Source organism: Zootoca vivipara, chromosome 6 (genome assembly GCF_963506605.1).
Source record: "Zootoca vivipara chromosome 6, rZooViv1.1, whole genome shotgun sequence".
Classification (NCBI taxonomy): domain Eukaryota; kingdom Metazoa; phylum Chordata; class Lepidosauria; order Squamata; family Lacertidae; genus Zootoca; species Zootoca vivipara.
In genome coordinates this window covers 42,378,893-42,395,741 of record NC_083281.1, presented here as the reverse complement: position 1 = coordinate 42,395,741, position 16,849 = coordinate 42,378,893, and the positions used below count along the sequence as shown (strand labels likewise).

At 48.7% G+C, this 16,849-nt stretch overlaps 1 protein-coding gene across 3 annotated transcripts in view; it reads left to right on the top strand.

Annotated features, from left to right (window-relative positions):
• Positions 1-16,849, top strand: part of MACF1 (microtubule actin crosslinking factor 1) — a 291,507-nt gene that overhangs the window by 42,057 nt on the left and 232,601 nt on the right. The window contains exon 1 of one of the 3 annotated variants that reach the window (XM_060275857.1): positions 10,959-11,488. The exons of the other annotated variants lie outside the window; for them this stretch is intronic. The gene's annotated coding sequence lies outside the window, so the exon portion shown is untranslated. Of the gene's footprint in view, positions 1-10,958; positions 11,489-16,849 lie in introns of those variants that run through there. 3 annotated transcript variants of the gene reach the window in all.

Here is a 16,849-nt window from a genome sequence, read left to right as displayed (position 1 = left end):
ACCCGTGTCAGGGGAAAGCAGCAAACGGCCTCCAGAGTCACTGTCCAGTTTGTCCAGGTCTTCAGATGAACACTGAGCCTGAAGTGAGACACTTCTGTGTTTCACAGAAGTGTACCGGCATATTCACAGAAACATGGGTTGTTGTGGAGCATGGCTGGGCTGCTGACCTTGTGGAGAGGGCTACATTTCTTATGGGGTTTCAGCTGCAGGTGGGGCTGGATGCAAAGGTGGGTGGCTTTTTCTTGCTTTCTGCCACCTGCATGAGATTAGGCCGGGGGATGGAGGCTACCAACCCCACCTGTGAGAATCATCTCCAGGAGGGGGTGCAGCTGGTTGGCATCTCATGTTTGCCCTCAACATCTGGGTATTCAGAGCTATACTGCCCCTGTCTGTGGAGGTTCCATTTTATCTGACATCACTAATAGGCTTTTTTTTTCAACTGGAACTCAGTTCCGGCACCTCTTAGGTGGGCGCCATTGCCATTATAAGAAAGCAAGGGAGGTGTTCATGGTGAGTTCTAGAACTTCTTTTTCTAGAAAAACAGCACTGCTAATAGGCATTTATAGCTCTGTCCCTCTCCGTATATCAGTCACAACCCCCTTTTAATGAAGCTACAGCCAGTCCCTTGGACCTAGTTGTTGTCAATGAGGATGGTGACCACGGGCGCTTTCTTGCAGGTGCGTGGCTATATATTAGGGTGGCTTTGCATTGCCTTAAAAGTCCATGGTTGTTTTTAAAGCAAGTTCAAGGGTGGGGAGAAGGTGCTCTATGCAAGCAGCACTGCATCTGCTAAATTTGTCCTGCTTTTGGCAATGCTGTGTGCCCACACAGAGCCAAGTGACCCATTCTCCTGGGTCAGGCCCACCTTGTTCCAGCTTGTCCTCCTTTTGCCCTGGTCTTCCAGGTGGGGAGGCAACCCCCTCCCCCCGTTCCTTAGTTGGTTGTGCCTTCATGGGAGGGAAAGTGGGAGGGGCGCCTTCCTTTTCACATAAATCTAGAAGGGCCTCTGGCCTGCCATCATGTCTGGTGCCCTCCCCCTGGGGAACCCCCACATGCTGGCAGCTTCCAGGGCTCTGCTATAAACAGCGATTAGTTGCTTAGGGTTCGAGGCCTCTGAGAACTTCACAAAAGGTCTGGCCTCGCTGCCTTTTTTCTCAGGACTTAATTAATTCTCTGTCAGTCTGCACGTCTCTTTTCTTTTTGGATTCTCAACCCCCCCCCCCCAAATTTCCTTGTTTGCTTTTTCTGCTTCCAAAGTTCCTTTTCTGTGGTGGTGCTGTGGATGGGTGCGGGCGTCTTTCTGCATCCAAAATATCTCCACCCACCCCCCTCGCATGCACACCTTTTGCGAGCAGCCCACGTCTGCTCCTTGCCGCCTGCTTCCGAAGTTTCCTCTTTCTCTGTTGGCCAACACGGAGGTCTTCATTCCTGTCTGCCTCCATGACTCCCTCGTTTCTCTGCTCTGTTACCCAAACTGCCCTCCTCCTCTCCATTCATTGTGTCTTAGTTTCCTTTCCACAATCAACCTCCCCACTCTGCTTTTTAAATGTTCAGGGTGATTTTCAAAAACTGTTTGCACAGTGCCGTCAATGTACTTTTTTGAGTAGCGTGAGTTAAGAAAGAAAAACAAGGGTACCTGCCTGCAAGAAGCTTGCAGTGCTGGGGGAGGAAGAGGGCACAGGAGAGCCTCTGGGGAGCAAGGCTTTCTCTTGTCAGTCTTGAATCACCAATATCATTTGAGTGACCCACACATGAAAGATGGAGCATGTTTGTTTTCTGTTGCTCCAAGGCATAGGACCTGAACCAATGGATTGAAATGACAGGAAAGGAGAATCTTACTGAACATTAATAATAAAATAAATAAATAAATAAACTTTTTTTATATACCCCGCCCTCCCCGGCCAAGACTGGGCTCAGGACGGCTAACACTAAATATAAGTACAGTGTTGTTGTTGTTTAGTCGTTTAGTCGTGTCCGACTCTTCGTGACCCCATGGACCATAGCACGCCAGGCGCTCCTGTCTTCCACTGCCTCCCGTAGTTTGGTCAAACTCATGTTCGTAGCTTCGAGAACACTGTCCAACCATCTTGTCCTCTGTCGTCCCCTTCTCCTAGTGCCCTCAATCTTTCCCAACATCAGGGTCTTTTCCAAGGATTCTTCTCTTCTCATGAGGTGGCCAAAGTATTGGAGCCTCAGCTTCACGATCTGTCCTTCCAGGGAGCACTCAGGGCTGATTTCCTTAAGAATGGATAGGTTTGATCTTCTAGCAGTCCATGGGACTCTCAAGAGTCTCCTCCAGCACCATAATTCAAAAGCATCAATTCTTCGGCGATCAGCCTTCTTTATGGTCCAGCTCTCACTTCCATACATCACTACTGGGAAAACCATAGCTTTAACTATACGGACCTTTGTCGGCAAGGTGATGTCTCTGCTTTTTAAGATGCTGTCTAGGTTTGTCATTGCTTTTCTCCCAAGAAGCAGGCGTCTTTTAATTTCGTGACTGCTGTCACCATCTGCAGTGATCAAGGAGCCCAAGAAAGTAAAATCTCTCACTGCCTCCAGTGAGAGTAAAATACAGTAAAAACATTAAAAACAAAACAAAACAAACCAACACACAAACAGTTGATTAAGATATAAAATATAAGTTAGAATACAGTTTAAAATGCAGCCTCATTTTAGCGGTCGCCTATAGATCAAAGCCATAAGGGGAGAAAATGTCCAATATTCACCGGGGCCAACTATCCATGCTGGTCCTACGTGGGCCAGCAAAAGAGCTGAGGGAAAATTTATATACAACCATATAAGGGGTTCCATTAAAAAAAGGGGGGGGGTTTAGACTGAATCCAGCCCAAAGGCCAGGCGGAACAGCTCCGTCTTGCAGGCCCTGCAGAAAGATGTCAAATCCCGCACGGCCCTGATCTCCTGCGGTAGGGCGTTCCACCAGGCCGGGGCCAGAGTTGAAAAGGCCCTGACCCTGGTTGAGGCCAATCTGAGCTCCTTGGGGCTTGGGACTTCCAAAGTGTTGTTATTTATGGACCTTCAGGTTTTCTGCAGGGCATAACCAGGAGAGGCAGTCCCGTAGGTACGAGGGTCCTAGGCCGCATAGGGCTTTAAAGGGCAAAACCAGCACATTAGGCAGATGGTAAGAGCTGTTCAACAGTGGATGGACTTCCTCGGAAGATGGTGGACTTTCCTCCACTGAAGGTTTTTAAACAGGTTGGATGCCCATCTTTCAGCGATTCCTGCATTGCAGGGGATTGGACTAGATGACCTTTTGGGGGCTCCCTTCCAACTCTGCAACTCTATGATTCTATGAACCAGAGTTTTGGTCTGTGTGAGTCAATCCTAGAGGACCCATCTTCAGTGCAGAGGAGAGCTGGCTGCTAGCCGCATTGCTGATGTGCAGGGCAGTTGCACAAAACCAGTGAGTGCGCACGTGGGCACTTGTCGGGCTTCTGCTGGAGCTTCACAGCTGGCACATTTTTGGAATGCCATTTCAGCAGCAGCTCCCCTGGGGCACTCTGGAAGCCGTGGAGGCAGAGGAGCTGTGGGGTGTGGGGATCTGCCTGGGCTGGCAGGAGCAGAGTGGTGATATGTTCATGTTTACATCAGTGCTCCTTCTCTCTGCCCCTGTCTTGCCATGCTTCTGTAGAGAGAGGAGCTGTCAATGGAGGCTTCCTGCTGGAACTGAAGAGAAGCCTCCTTCCTTGAGGGCCTTGAAGAAAACCCTTCATAAACACAAAAGCAGAAATGTGCTCTGTTTGCAATGAAGCACAAGTGCCAAGCTTCTTCCTGGCATTTTTTAAAGGGGTGGGGATGTTGGCATTACCACTGTGCAAACTGCAGGATGCTGTGGAATTGGGGCAGGACAATGGGCGCGGGCAGGATTTTTGTTGTGGGGGGGCAGGACCGATGTAATTGGTCAGTTATTTAAGTATTTCTATTCTGAGGAAGAAAACCTGAAATGAAGAAGAATGCATTTCCAAATGCTATTCCTGAAATGTCTGGCTTGAACTGTGGACTTCATTCTTGCATGGGCTACCTTCTCTTTGGGGAAGAGAGCAATTTGTAGTTAGTATGTTACTATTAAGTAAAGAAGAATGTAGAATTGTGGAGTTGGGACCACAAGGTTCATCTAGTCCAACTCCTTGCAATGCAGCAATCTTTCATTCAACACTTAGGGACTCATGTCCCTGAGGTTAAAAGTCTCAGTTTGGCAGGTACAATCACATGATAGCTCTGCCAGACAGGATCCCAAGAGCCACTTCATCGCTACACAGGTTTATAATCACTAGACAAATTTATTGTAAGGAAACCATGTGCGTCTCCCCCAACGTGTGATATGTCGACAAAGTGGAAATCTGCTGTTGAATTCGGTGGAAATACATTATTATTTATTTAGAGCATTTGAACCCTGCTCTTCAGCCAAAAAGGCTGAAACATACAATTAAAAAAAGACATTTCCCTACCAGAGGCTTGCCACACAAAAAAAGACATGCAAAGCAAAAGGGACAAGGAGGGAAGAGGAAAATCAAAAACTTGGGCATCACTTTCTACACAGGTGTTCCTGTATTGACCAGTTGGCACAGTTCAGGGGCAAGAGGTGCCTGATGGAACTGGCCCTCCCTCCAACAAAGCTGATGAAATGAGTCTTTTTGCTTCTTGTCTCCCCATTCTGCCCCCCCCCACGCCAGTCTTATGGAATGGCTGCCCCCAGGATGACAGTGGAGAGGAAGGAAGGAGGCTGGTGGGACTGCCTGTCACAGCTGAACCGGTGGAGCGAGCCCTGCTCCTCAGCTCTCTCACATACTATAGTGCAGGCACGTCCAACAAGTAGATCGTGATCTACCGGTAGATCATTGGACGTCTGTGGTAGATCACTGGTATATCACTGGCTTCCCCCAAAGAAGCTCAACAACTTTGGCTCCCCTAATAATGCTCAATATTTTAGCCCTTCACCCCCCCAAACAGGGCTTTCTTCCCGCCTCAGAAAAGCTCAACAACTCTGACCCGAACCCCTAAAAAATGGGCCTTCCTCCTTCCTAAAAAATCTCAACAACTTTGACCTGAACCCCTAAAAAACAGGGCAGGGCTTCCTCCTCCCTAAACAACTTTGACCTGAACACCCCAAAAGGGGGTAGATCACTGCCAGTTTTTAACTCTGTGAGTAGATCGCAGTCTCTTCGGAGTTGGCCACCCCTGCTATAGTGTATACTGTCTTCCTGTGTGAAATACCCTCATAAGAAATTGTCTTGTATGAAGTGCCCCTAAAATGCTATCCCCACCCCCACCAAGTTTACTAGTTACTTCATTCTTCAAGGGACAGGCCTCAGTTTCTTTCTCCCGCCTTTCTCCTGGCAAAGGTCCATTTCTCATTAATCCTTATGTATAGTGTGGATGTGGAATTTCCTCTTGGAAGAAAGCAGCTCTGTTTCTGAGATCTTCTGCAAATCCTTCGAGCTCTTTGTGTTCTCTCCTCCATCAGCTCCCCCCCCCCACACTTCAGTGATGTTGTCTTTGTGGTGTGGGAGTTGGGAGTGGACGTGTTAGTGCCACACAGTATTATCAGGATGTAGCAAAAGGTGTGTTGCTTCAGATTCCGCAAACTGGAACCGTATTGTCCTGTCAGATACCTGGCTTCAGATTCCTAATTGTGGTTCTCCCTTGCAGGCCTGATTCCTGCTAGCTGGTGAGTTTTCCTGCACTGTCAGGGTTAGAACCTCCAGTGAAAAAAGATGGGCATAAACAAAGGCTGCATAATGAAGTCGGTCAGGCCTTGGGGGAGATTAAGAGGCTGCCGGCGCAAGCGGTGCCTCCAGCTTTGCCAATTTTTCCACTCAGAGCTTTTCAGTTTGGCCAGGCTGTGGTGAGCGTGAGAAAAAGGCTTCTGTAAGCATTGCCAAAAATCATTGAGAGGAGCACAATCTACCATACTGCGCCTGGAAGTCCCTGCGGCCCTTTGACAGCCAGCCGTTGTCCTGGAGATCCAAGGGCTATCCTTGACTGGCTTCCTTTGTATGCCCAGGGATCTGCAGCCAAGGGTTTAACCTGGAGCCACTTTCTTTCCACTCTCAGGAGAATGCTAATAACTTTGTCAAGGTGCTGGTGTTGCCACAACTGCATTTGACTGTTTACTTTTTGGGGGGTGGGATGGTAAGCAAAGAGGCCTCCTGTTTGTGCCTCAACCACAACGGAGCCCTCTTATCTCTTCCTGCACCAGCAGAACCTGTCTTTCCTTTCCTTTTCAGCTGGGCAAGGTGAACCAGGGCACCTTCTCTGCCCGCCGACACCTGTTCATTCCCCACTCTCTCTTTTTTTCATCCTTACAGCACTCAGACAAAGGGAGCTTAGATTTTTGGTGCTTCTGTGGCACACGCTTCACACAGGTGTCTCTGGAAAGGCATGTGGTACCGGTATGTGAGATGTCCCAAGAAGCAGCAATCCAGATGAAGGCCCAAGGCCCGCACTACAACAAGGCCACAAGATCTCTCTCTTTTGCAGCCAAGTATGAGCTACTGTGGATATTGCTCATGCAACCTTTGCCCATTGACAGGGGCCGCTGGGAGTTGTAGTTCGAAACATCTGGAAGGCAAAGAGTAGTTGTATCAAGCACTGTGCTGGTAATAGACAGGTAGCAACAGCACACACAGCTAGGTCTTTGGCTCCTCACCTTTGGCCTGCCTTTGATCACCATCTGCATAATAGGAATAATAGTTACCAACTTTTGCACAGTGGAGGGGAAGCACAGCGAAGCTTGCACATGGGAAGTGAGTAGTAGGCCAGGGCTGGAGGCCAGAAGGAAAGCTGGATGTGTGGTGGGTGTGTTGCAAGAGTTGTATGATCTCAAAAACAATGTGTCTTGAATACGGAGCCCTAAGTCTTGGGGGCAGGAAGGTGGGGATCCCAAAAGAAGTCTGCTTACCCTTATATCCCCCCCCCTCGGTAGAGTAACACAGGGACACCAATTGAGAGCACGGCCGTGTCTGATACCTGCACCTAGTTATCTGCAGAGTAGAGAGTGCCCAAGGATTGAAGCAAATAAGCCAGGCTGCACTATTATTGGTCTTTAACCCTCCAAGTTCACTGGCTAGATCACCTTGTGGAAAAATCCACCTCATTAACAGGCAGAGATACTCACTCCTCTTTGAGCCAACTGTGCTTGTTTTGAAAAGGTCCCGAAGGTTTTAAGTTGTCATCTTACTTTGTGTTCCTCTGATCCTTGGAGGATTATGATGCAGATAAGGTTAATCTCCCCTATTGGATCAAAAGGATACAAAGAGGTACACACACACACACACACACACACACACACACACACACACACACACACGACTTCAGCCATAACATGCTAAAAAGGTAATTGCTGCTCAGCTGTAGGTCTGCCTCCTTTCTCCTCTTCCTGATGATACTGTACTCAAGAGACTTTGTTCTTTTGGTCTACTTATTTTGAATTTGGGCAGGATGGTTACAGAAGTGCAGTGGTGCAGCATGCAGCATCTACTTTCATTGTATAGGCAAAGAACATCAAGACTTTCTTAGAATTACTTGCTCTTTTGTAACTTTGCATTCCTAAAATCACCATTCCAGGAATTCTTTAAAAATGCAAAATCAGATTTGTGTTGTGTTCTGTTTTCAGGAGATGTCCCTCCCCACACGTATCACACAACCAGTGCCCACTAAACTTGGGGAACCTCTTGGATAGTTTTTTGGGAAGAGACTCCCAAATGCATATCCCATAGAGGAGTCACAATGCCACCTCAAAAGAGAGGGGATATGGCTAATTGCGTTCCTAAGCACCATTGTAGATCCATGATGAAAAGGAAGCCTCTCCTTTCAGTGTGCAATCAGAATTAATCTTTTGGTGTGAAGGGGCTGCTGAAAAGAGGAATTGACTTGAGCGTTTGAATCCTTGATTCCAGTAAGTTCCCCACCAGGGTTCCTCAGAGTTCATATTTGTATGTGAAAAGACTGTTGGACACCTGACAGGGTACGGGCCTGTTCCAAGGATTGATGTGAGTGTGTGTGTCTCAGGGAGAGAGAGAAAGAAGGAAAGAGTATCGTTGTGTGGTGTCTTGAAAAATATTTTTCTGCTTCTGTATGAGGGTTGGAAAGGCCTGCTTCCTCTCTGGCTGTTGGAATTGAGAGCCTGTTCAAAACCGATTCTCAGAAAATTCTTTGGGAGTTAAACATTTACCTTTGATGCCCTTAAGGAGACTTATAAAGTCTGGTGGTTTCTCAAAAGGAAGAGGCTCTCCTGCTCTGCTAGCAAGGGACCCTCACCTCTCTTCTCACTTGTGGTATTCTAATATAAATTCCTTCTATATTTTGAACTGCTGCAAGCTGTATGGTGTCCTGCCATTGTGTACACCAGCCCTCTGTTTGGGACTACAACTCCCATCAGCCTCAACAAGCACTGCCGCATTTTGCTAGGGCTGATGGGAGTTGGAGTCAAAGACACCTGGGGGGCACTTTGCAGAGCTTCCACGCTTTTGCCTGCCATGATGAGTATACTGTTGCCCTCCTGTAAGTATGGCATGCCTGAGCCCCTCCTAGCTGTGGTTGGGTACCCTCCTGACAACCCTTGCCTCCTGCCCCATTTCTGAGGCTGAGAGGAAAGCTGGGGGATTGGCTGCTGCGTTGTCTAGGTGACCAGAGCCTCCTGCCGCCCTTTCTAACTCTACACTAGAGTCGGGGGTATCCCTGGCCTCAGGGACAAGTGGAAGGTTAGGATCCTGCTGATCACAGCCTGTTGCTTGGTTACCAATGGCAGTTCCAAATTGTGGACTGCTTAGATATGGGAGCGGATCTTTCCCCTGACCACAGCTGTTTGTTTAGATGGAACCCCTTGGCCGGAAAGAGTAGAAGCCTTGAGGGAGACTTGCTGAAACTGGCATATACTATGGCTTAGAGCTGCCTTTCCCAGGTGGCAGGGAACCCAGGTGGCGCTGTGAGTTAAACCACAGAGTCTAGGGCAGGGGTCCCCAGACTACGGCCCGGGGGCCGGATACGGCCCAATTGGCCTGCCAATCCGGCCCGCGACGACCCCCGCCGCCCGCTCTTACAGCGCGCAGCGCGGCAGTGCTTTTCCGGGTCGGGAAAAAAGTGCTGAAAATCCTTTGTGCGCATGCGTATGGGCCTCTCCCGACCCGGAAGAGGTCATTTATGGTGCACTTCCGGGTCGGGGGAGGCCCATACGCATGTGCACAACGGATTTTCGGCGCTTTTTCCACCCTGGAAGCGCGCCGCCGCGCCAGTAAGCACTCGTGCGCATGCGCACGGGCGCACACTCCCCCGTCCTCCGGCCCGCCACGCGATCGGCGCGGTGGGAACCGGCCCAAACGCCAGTAAGTCTGGGGACCCCTGGTCTAGGGCTTGCTGATCAGAAGGTTGGCAGTTCGAATCCCTGCAACGGGGTGAGCTCCCGTTGCTCGGTCCCAGCTCCTGCCCACCTAGCAGTTCGAAAGCACATCAAAGTGCAAGTAGATAAATAGGGACCGCGCCGGCGGGAAGGTAAACGGCGTTTCCGTGCGCTGCTCTGGTTCGCCAGAAGCAGCTTTGTCATGCTGGCCACATGACCCGTAAGCTGTCTGCAGACAAATGCCGGCTCCCTCGGCCTATAGAGCGAGATGAGCGCCGCAACCCCAGAGTCGGACACGACTGGACCTGATGGTCAGGGGCCCCTTTACCCTTTACCTAGAGCTGCCTTTCTCAGGCTTGGGGTCCTGCATTTTGGTGGACTACATTTCCCATCACCCCTGATCCTTGGCCACGACCGCTGGTTGCAGATGGGAGTTGAGCAACATCTGGGGACCCGAGGTTGGGAATGGTTGGTTCAGGAAGCATTTTGGCCAGGATCTGTAAACACCTGTGATTCATCTGCAGTGAAAGGCATTTCAAAGGGGAGCCACAAGATGTGAAAGCCATGGAAGGAGGGGCGCCATGGGAAGCCGGGTGGAGTCCCCGACTGTCTCTAGAAATGTCATATTTTCTTCATGACTTTCCTCAAGGCTGCCGGCTAGGAGCGGGGAGGGCTTGCATGGCTTGATCCATCTCCTGCTGCTTGCCTGTGCTTGTAGGAGGGTGTAGCCCATGTGTGTTTGTGCTAAATGCCTTACTGCTGACTGCATAGGCGGGTATATGCCCAGAGGCATGGCCGAAAGGTAGAAATCCAGGTGAGTCCTGAGGTTGGCATCTGGGTCAGTTCAAGAGGATGATGATAATCCCCACGGCTCAGTGTAATTATTTTAATTAAATAATAATAATTTCGGGAAAGTAAAAAGCAGAGACATCACCTTGCCTACAAAGGTCCGTATAGTTAAAGCTATGGTTTTCCCAGTAGCGATGTATGGAAGTGAGAGCTGGACCATAAAGAAGGCTGATCGCCGAAGAATTGATGCTTTTGAATTATGGTGCTGGAGGAGACTCTTGAGAGTCCCATGGACTGCAAGAAGATCAAACCTATCCATTCTGAAGGAAATCAGCCCTGAGTGGTCACTGGAAGGACAGATCGTGAAGCTGAGGCTCCAATACTTTGGCCACCTCATGAGAAGAGAAGACTCCCTGGAAAAGACCCTGATGTTGGGAAAGATTGAGGGCACTAGGAGAAGGGGAAGACAGAGGACGAGATGGTTGGACAGTGTTCTCGAAGATACCAACATGAGTTTGACCAAACTGCGGGATGCAGTGCAAGACAGGAGTGCCTGGCGTGCTATGGTCCATGGGGTCATGAAGAGTCGGACACGACTTGTTGTTGTTGTTTAGTCGTTTAGTCGTGTCCGACTCTTCGTGACCCCATGGACCATAGCATGCCAGGCATGTCCTCTGTCGTCCCCTTCTCCTAGTGCCCTCAATCTTTCCCAACATCAGGGTCTTTTCCAAGGATTTCCAAGTATTGTAGCCTCAGCTTCACGATCTGTCCTTCCAGTGAGCACTCAGGGCTGATTTCCTTAAGAATGGATAGGTTTGATCTTCTTGCAGTCCATGGGACTCTCAAGAGTCTCCTCCAGCACCATAATTCAAAACGACTAAACAACAACAAAGCTAAACGGACACAACGACACGACTAAACAACAACAAAGCGACAACCATAAAACTGGAAATAACACAAATTCAGCCACAATCATTGGCCAGAAAGCTAGGGCATTTGTACAAATTTCATGGAAAGAACTGCAGAGCATGAAGGCAGGGAAGGAATCGGGAGCAGTGTTCACAGCCTTAACAGAAAGCAAAACCAACAGGGTAACCTGTGGCAATTTACTGTCGCCTACAGTGAGATGGACTGTGTGATTTTGCTGCAAGGGACTAACATGACGACCCCATGGAAATTGCCAGAAAGCATCATTCCTGATCTTATCCAACTGCTAGAGCAGAGGATGATGCTGAGAGCCACCCCATTCAGTATCCAGAGTGAGCCACAGACTTTTCTGTTGAAGCTGAACATGATGGAGTCTCTGAAATAGCCTGTGCGATGCTCTTTCTAGTGCCTGTGGTGAGTGCCCTGAAGTGGATATCATTTAGAAAAGTCATCCGTGGTGTAAAGCTGGGGGTGGGCAACTTTAGGCTCAGGGACCAAATACAGCCCTCTGGGCCTCTCTATGGACTCAGCTACGCAGGTCAATTTATAACATTATAAATATGACACCAGATCGTGCTGTAGAGCGGAATCCAAAGTCAATGGCAGATTGCCTTGGAAGCTCCCCCCAATAGCATTTATTTTTCCATAGCATTTTTTACATGTTTAAAGATCCAGCCTAAATCACCCTCAAAACTCTCCTCAGGCCACACTTCCAACTGGCCTTGCATTGAGTGTTTTGGTCTGCCTTGAGTATTTCCTTGAACTACGATAAATGTGTCATGCTTGCTTTGATGAGGATAGAGGGTGTGTGTGTGTGTGTGTGTGTGTGTGTGTGTGTGTGTGTGTGTGTAGAAATTAGCACACTGTACACAGGTTTAAATTTGCTTTGGTTGCTTCACCCACTTTTGCCTCTGGCCATGCCCGCCACTGTCATGTGGCCATCATAAGGTTGCTCAGAAGGGAATGTGACCCTCAGGTTGGAAAATGTTCCTCACTCCTGGTGTGGGAACTGTTGAAGGAGTCAGTGTTGGGTCAGGTTGAGCAGAGAGCGGTGAAGAAGTCCTCCTGAGCAGCTGGCAGCAGCAGCAGCAGGTCACCTGGGCCGGTGCTTGCCTCTTCCCCTTCCCCAGTTCCCACACAGCTCAGGAGAGACCCCGGAGGGCTGAGGGCAGGCGGGTGGCTGGCCTGTGTGGGAATGACGTCTACAGGAGCAGAGAGGCGCAGCCAAGCGAGGTTGGATTCTAGGGCTGTGCACTCATGGCTGAACATTGTGCAGATTTGCTAAGGGAGGAGGGGGAGGGTGTCAGGGGGGTGACGGCAAGTGAGAGAAGGGAGGCCAAATTCCAAACTGGCTAACCAAAAGACCTTTAGTCAGTAACTTGGTAAGCTGAAACACTCTTGGGTAATGATGTGAATTTTCAAATTGAAATATTGCTCATGCTTTTCAGGCAAAAGGTCCCAGCTTCCACCCCTAGCATCCTCTCCAGGCATGGCTGGGAATGTCCCCTATGCCTGAACCTTGGACAGCTGCTGTCAGCCAGTGTAGGCAATATTGAGCTTCATGGACCAGCTGTATGACTTGGTAAAAAGGCAGCAGGTTCCTATGGACTGCATTCCACAAAGATGAAATTTTGGTCTCTATGTTCTGCTGATGTCTTATCTAGACTCATTTATCAAGTTTTTGTTGTTAGGTTGTTTAGACAACAGCCTTGGTGGTCTAAAGTCCACTCTGTCTTATTCATGAAGTGTTATTATTCTCTACTACTGGCTGAAGGCAGATGAGTTTGTTGTTGTTGAGCAGTGAGGTAAGAGGGCACCGAAATGCAAAAAGTCTAGGCTTTGACAACTTTTAAGATAAGTGAGCATTCATTCACAAGAGAAGGAACGGAAGATAACACAGGGTATCCTAACATAGACAAAACCCACAAAGAGAAAAACAAACATTAACAACAAAATAATGTAACTTCAACTCAAGGAGCCTCTGATAATAAAGTTAAAAGAAAAGTAAAAGATGTGTGAAAGAAATGGATACAGTGATAAACAGGGTATAAAAACACAACTTACATTGTACAATGAAGGAAACAGGAAAAAAAGAAAAAGGTCTTGCTTGTTTACAGATGCCACCAAATAATAAAAAAGGGATTTGCCACCTGTGTAAATTCGATGTCGGGGCGCAGGTGGTGCTGTGGTCTAAACCACTGAGCCTAGGGCTTGCCAATCGGAAGGTCGGCGGTTCGAATCCCCGCGACAGGGTGAGCTCCCGTTGCTCTGTCCCTGCTTCTGCCAACCTAGCAATTCGAAAGCACATCAAAGTGCAAGTAGATAAATAGGTACCACTCCGGCGGGAAGGTAAACGGCGTTTCCGTGTGGTGCTCTGGTTCGCCCAAAGCGGCTTAGTCATGCTGGCCACATGACCCGGAAGCTGTACGCCGGCTCCCTCAATCAGTAAAGCGAGATGAGTGCGCAACCCCAGAGTCGTTCGTGACTGGACCTAACAGTCAGGGGTGCCTTTACCTTTAAATTCAATGTCATATATTTATTAAACAACCCCCACCCCACAAAAAAGAGAGGATCTGCATCACCCCTAACTGCTCAAATATTATAGCTCAGCTTCTCTGGGATAGCAGTGTCAAATCAATAAATGTCTGTAGCAAAACTAGAAGCCATTACCGTATTTCAATTCAAGCCCTTTACAAACTGCTTGATGGCTTCAAGTTCTGTTGAATAATGCTACAACCAAAAACCGCTGTTGTAGAATGGCTCCTTTCAGTTCGTGAGGGTTCTGAGAGGTAGGTAAGGTTTATTTGCTTTGTTTGTGTCATATAATTTATACATCGCTTGATTGTGTAAAAAAAAAGTATAAAAAGTGGTTTACAGATACAACAAATTTTAAAAAATCACAACCATACTTTAAAATATACCAAAGTTAAAATACTAAAACAGATTAAAATGACCTCAACTTTCTAAGCATCTGGGTAGGCTTGTTTAAACAAGAATGTTTTAGCAGTAATCGAAAAAAGTACAGTGAAGGTGCCGGCTTGATCTCAGTAGGCAGGAAGTTCCAAAGTGCAGGTGTTGAAATGTTCTCTCCCTGGTTTGGGAGTCCCATTGTTTCAGATTTGTGTCCATTTATTCTTTTGGGTAGAAGCTGATCTGTTTGTCTTTCGTAGAAAGCAGAAGAGCACTGCATAGCAGGTGAATGAGCCCCAGTGCTCTGGCTGATCTTGCTGCCAGGGTAGGGTGAAGGGGACTGAGTTGGCACCTGGGCTTTTTGTGGGGTCTTGTCCCTCCGTTGTGGTGTTTTCTGTGATGTGGCCTGTTTCCTGTTGCTAGTGAGGAGCTGCTTTTAGGTTAAGCAGTGGCAGGCCTAGCATCTAAGGCTGCCTTCCCTAGGGTGATGCCAGCTAACTTTCAGACTACAGCTCCCATCAGCCCCAGCTTTTGCAGGCTGGGGCTGATGGGAGTTGTAGTCCGATACAGCCAGAGCCCACCACGTTGGTGAGAAGGCTGTCCTAAGGCCTGTGAAAGGGAAGTATCGTTGTCCCTGGATGGAGGGTAGATTTCTGGTTAAAATATGACAAGCCTCATAGTTGTGTCTGCTGCTACAGGGCGACATGGCTGCCTTTCTGGAAACTGTTTTATTTAGCTACTCTGAAACTTGCAACAGAGGGAGGGGGCCATTGCCCCTATAGATGTTGTTAGACTCCAACTCCCATCAGCCCTGAGAGTCAATGTGGCCAGTAGTCAGGGGTGACATGGGAGCTGTAGTCCAGCAACCTCTGGAAGGCTGCAAATTGCCCACAGCCCTTGCACACATGCACATTCCTTGTCTCTACAACATGATCTGTTTTCGTCATTTCAGCAGTATATTTTCGGGGGGGGGGGTAATTTTGTTGGATAACGGGGAATTGGAAATGCTTGCTGATCCACCGCTGGGTGCTCATCTGCCTTCTGCCAATGCTGGCCTGGAGAACTAAGAAAATGATGTTGGGAGCAGCCATTGTAATAAGCAGAGTTGCCAGTGGGTGACTTTGATGGGTAAAGGTTGATGCCTGGCCCATGGCTCATTCTGAAATATAGTTGCTGATCGGGGCGATGAATCTGCTGGTTCTGGGAGTTGAGACACGGCTCTCTCTCCCTCCCTCCCCCTCCCTCTCCCCCCTCTCTCTCACCCCCTCTCCCTCTCTCTTGTTGTGTTGGGTTCTTGTTCTGGGACCAGGGAGTCTACTTTTTAGGTTTATCTTCCCCTTTCTTAGGAAGGGACAGAGTTCCCCATCCTGCAGGGAGAGAGGCTGTCGTCATGATTTGGGTGTCAGGGGCAGGACTCGGACTCCATTATGCCCAGTCAGTTGGCAGTGCCTTGTCTGACATCTAAAGACTGAAGCAGCCCACGAGGAGGTGACTCGGTTCATGTGGGCTTTGAGTCTGCTCTTGAATCTGTTGGCCACATCCTCTTCCCACAGCTCATAGAGTGGCACCAGCAAGCGCAGAGGGTTCCAGAGGTTGCATACTGAATCTAGTTGCTCAGAGGTGCTCAGGCTCTTAGTGATGTTCTCCTCAAGGGAGGAAGTAAGTTGGGTTTGACATCCTGGGGGTTTATGAGGGTAACCTGTGGCTCTTAAATGTGTCTGAGAGATGGAGAGGGGGACACTCCTTCTAGCTTGCATGATAAATGGTGTCCTCTCTGAGCAAGAAGTACAATGGATGACTCAGGGTCTCATGTGTGAGATATTTATACAGATTTCCTTGTTCTACATGATGAAAGCACAGTTGGAACCTCACAGCCAGGTTTCCTGTAACTGAAGGATTAAAATCCTCTTCCTACCGTAGTCTTTCCCCTCATCCACTGCCTAATCAATTTCTGTTTGCATTTATGAACACAGTGATGCTATGGGAGACTTGGATTTGAGAGCTTAGGGTCCTTCTTTACATTTTCTGGGTTTCACTTTGACTGGGCTGCAAAAATGTTGGGGTGGGTGGGAACCCCCCCCCCCCGCCCTGCAAAGTTTTGGACTACAAATCCCATCAGCCCAAATGGCCGTGTTGCAGTGGGCCAAAACATTTCATGGAGATCACAGAGTTGTAGAGTTGGAAGGGATCCCAAGGGTCATCTAGTCCAGCCCACTGCAATGCAGCCATATGCAGTTACCCCATACATTATCAGCACCATAGTCTTAACCAACTGAGCTAGAGAAGACACACAAATGGCTGGATTTGGAGGACACCTGATTGGGGAAAGCTGCATTAGGCAGATTCAGAGTGAGAGGCCTCTCGGTAAAAGCCAGCTCTGATGGTTAAGTGGAACCTCCAGGTCCAGAGGCAACCTACCTCAGCATTCTAGATGCTCGCTCAAACTGGAGCAGGCTGCTCCCTCCGTGCCCTGCTTGTGGGTGCATCTGAAAATGGCTTGATTCTGGCCACAGCTGGAGATGGGGTGACGTTCTTCGATGGACTATTGGTCTGGTTCTGAAAGGTCTTTCTCATGTACTTCCTTTGCAAGCAAGTTTCAGCCCTGGCTCTTTTCATTTTGGAAATGAAGAAAAAATTATGAAAGGCTATACAGTACCGGGTATATACATGGCAATTCAGGTGAGCAGTTTTGCTAACCCACAGATACAGTCCTGTAGCCCACACTTCCTGCGGGACCCTTGGGTAAAAGAAGGTAATCATGAGGAGGGGGCTGGATGGAAGTCTGTGGTAAATCCACTTCTGGTTGTGTGTTCCAGAAACAGGCTCACCACTTTTCCCTTGTGTTCTTTACTTTAAAGCAGCCTT